Below are 3,472 nucleotides of genomic sequence, written 5' to 3' on the forward strand. Positions count from 1 at the left end.
GATTCCAGGCACACACACATGTGCTTGGCATAATTTTCAAATCACCAGGTCTGGACCCAAAGTGCAGTCAGCCATGCTGGAATCAAGCACCTCAACCACCACACCACCTGCTGGCCCCAATGAAAAGATATTTTTAACTAGAGACAATATGGTCCTCCCCACCCAAAGCAAGGTTCTGCAAATAAAGAAGATATAACAGGGGATCTGCTTAAATATAAATTCTCTGTAGCTATTAATGTCAGATTGTTTTAATTTAATGACCTGGAAAAATACAATGTAATGTCAAGTGAGAAGCAGGACAGAGTATATATTTCATACAATTTCAGTTTTGTTTAAAGACTATAATAACTTGCAATAATATAATAATAATAATAAAAATAACATACACACTCACACTCAGGAAATAAAACACTGATAATAGCTTCTACAGAGTAGGCATTTCAAGGTAGAATGGTATTGATGAATAGATGCAGTTTTTACTTTATTAAATTTTCTGTATTTTCTAAGTTTTCTACAGTGGACTTGTAACAGGGAAAAATGTTATTTAAAAATACTCAGGAAAAAGTTATTTTTAAAAATACCCCATTTACTTCTGAAGAAGACTAACCCCAAAATATTTACACTTATTCATTTTCATCTCCATTGTCAAAAGAAAGAAAACTACTGTCTTTTATTTGCTTTTGTGAGTTCGTTTTCACTGAGTCCTGCTTACTCATTTCATCTCCGTTTGTTATCTTCTTTTTTGAGCTGGCTGACAAATCTGAGTATTTTTCATCTGAGGGATGCTTGACTAGTTTTAAGTACATAATTCTCCCATCAGCTGAAGCTGGTTCTTCATCTGCTCTGGCAGTCTTTATTTCTGCTTTAATTTTCATGACTTCAAAGGACAGGTCTCCCTTTTTTAGGCCACTACTTGAGGCTGTTCGTCATCTTTGTCACTGTGGTCACTATCTTCATCTGGGAGTTCAGGCTGGATTCTCTTGGTCTCCACTGTGGGCCCTTCCTGGGAGTCAACCTGCTCCTTGAAGTGGGCCAGGAATGCTGGCTCCAAAGGCCACACGTACTACACCTGGTTCTGCTTGTTCATGCTAGCTCTGGGGGGAAACAAGTTCCCAGAACAACTTGCAACAGCTGCAGTGGATGAAACTTACCTCTGTTTTCTTTTTTTTCATTGTTTTTGGTGGTTTGGTCAATGTTGGAGGCTTTATCTTCAAGATCAAAAATTCTTCTGCACAATCCATTTTGCTTTTAATGCTTTCTAGAGAATTTTAATTTCTTGTATTCATTCTTCATTCCAGAAATTCTGTTTCTTTCATTTATGGTGTCTATTTCTTTATGAAATTCCTCCTTTCTGTCCTGAAATGATAATAATCATTTCCTGGAGCTGATTGTCTGTTTTCTCTTGCATCTCATTGAGTTTTGTCACTATGAATATTCAGAATTCTTTGACATTTCTGTGTATTCCTCTGTGCTGTCCATTGTTAATGAGGGGCTACTGCACTCACCTGGGTGGGAGAGTTACCCTCATGTCATTTCATTTTTTTTGGTCTGCACTGGTTTTTATTTTTCTGATACAATAATCACTTTTTCTTCTTTACTGGAGTAGATTCTGTAGTATTGGAAAAGGAAGGGTACAATATGATATATGTATACAGCAAAGTGAGAGAAAATAACATGATAAAGAGATATCTGTATCTGTATGTACCTGTTCATAATACAATGTGAGGAAAGAGGGGAAAGGAGAGGAGCACTCTTTATAGGATCTAGCATCCTCAAGTTTCCCAGCTCACCAGATCTTAGGCACTTATGTGTGTGCCTCGCATATTTCATGCCAACCACGCTAAGAATTTGAACCACAGTCACTGTGTGGCTTCCAGCAGCACAATCCAGCATGCCATGACCTGAGCCTCTCCACAGCTGAGATAAGTAACCATCTTGGGAGCTGGGCTCCCATTTTTATTAAAGCATCATTCATAGTAGCCAAGATACAGAGACAATGTAAGTTTCTATAAACAGGGCAGGGGATTAAAAAATGTTCATATACACAGTGGAATAGTATTTAGCCTTTTGAAGGGAAGAAAACCCTGTCATTTTCAGCTACATAATGAATTTGGAAGACATTGTCCTCAATGAATTAAGCCAGATGCATAATACATATGCATCAATTGTTAAAAATGAATATACCCTCAGAAAATTCTGGAAATGTGTTGTTTGTAGGGCGGTGCTCATAGTACAGAGCAGGGCTGCAGAACACAGAGTGTGAAATTGTAACTTTAATGAAGATGAATAGATCCCCCAGTGGCAACTAGGGTAACAAAATCATTAAAATTCTGAACCTATTTAGTGTCAACTGCTTTTATAAAATATATATTTGTTTTTTAATGAGAAAGAAAGACAGGCACCCTCCAGAGAGCCATCTCATGGCAGTCCTCCACCAGCCCTGCAGCCAGTCAGGATCATGCAGGCACCAAGCGTGTGCACAGACCTATGCCACTGAGGCTAGTTTGTTAATCTAACAAACTTAAATAACCTTCCTTTCTTCATCCGGAGTTAGAAAATTGTAGTGCCTTTAGCTGGAATTATTCCAAAGTTGTTAAAAAGGCAAATTACATGGTAATAATTGTTAAGTAAAACAGCTTTATATATACTGTATATTTTTATTTAAATACTAATTCATATGTCCTACCAGCACAAATATCTAAGCCAAACAAAACTGAAAACAACTTACCAAAAACGTTGAGATACTACAAAAATTGTGCTTAGAGACATATTTAAATATTTCAAACAGATGAGCCTCCTCGGTAAGCCACTGTGGGAGCTAGAGGAAGGGTAGAGCAGTGCCCGGGAGGAGGCAGGGTCCACAGGGGCTCAGAGAGAGGCAGTTGTGGCCACCGTACCTGAAACCCTGGCCAGAATAAAGTCCCCCATGCCACCCAGTCCCTGAGGCAGCGGGCCCTCTGCTGCCTGGCCTCTTCCTCCCACCCCTCCTCACTTCCTCACCCACCACTGGAGAAGACCAGAGTTTGCAGGAGCAGACTGCCATGCAGGGCGCCAGATGGTCCTGGATGTACTGAGTCTCCAAGGGCAGTTGTGGCCCCTGGGCCCAGCTCACTCCTCCCGCTTTTCCCGGTACTGGGGCTCTACATAGGGCAGATGGGAGAGCCAAGCACAGTGGCATCCAGAGCCTAATGTCTGCACCACACTCAGGCTCAGATTTCTCTTCCAGGAGCTGGAGGATCCAAGGGGCCACAGGTGGTGGGAAGGTTTCCTGCTCGGGGGCCTCCCACACCTCGGCGCCCCAGTGGCACCGGCAGCCCCTGTAGCTGCACCCATGGTGGGGCAGTGGGAAATAGAGAGCCCGGGTGGGGTCTGCAGTCTTCCTTCAGCATCCCCATCAGCAACAGTGCCCACCTGGCTCACAGAGCTCAGTGCACAACTGAAGATGGCAGCAGGAGCCCTGGGGGGCCACACC

The 3,472-nt window shown here is 42.1% G+C and overlaps 1 pseudogene; it reads right to left on the reverse strand.

Moving 5' to 3' along the window:
• Nucleotides 1-623: 623 nt before the first annotated feature.
• LOC102493704 (uncharacterized protein KIAA1143 homolog pseudogene) lies at nt 624-1,087 on the reverse strand (annotated as a pseudogene).
• Nucleotides 1,088-3,472: the final 2,385 nt, after the last annotated feature.

The sequence above is a fragment of the Tupaia chinensis genome, unplaced genomic scaffold, assembly GCF_000334495.1.
Source record: "Tupaia chinensis unplaced genomic scaffold, TupChi_1.0 Scaffold150099_1, whole genome shotgun sequence".
NCBI lineage: Eukaryota > Metazoa > Chordata > Mammalia > Scandentia > Tupaiidae > Tupaia > Tupaia belangeri.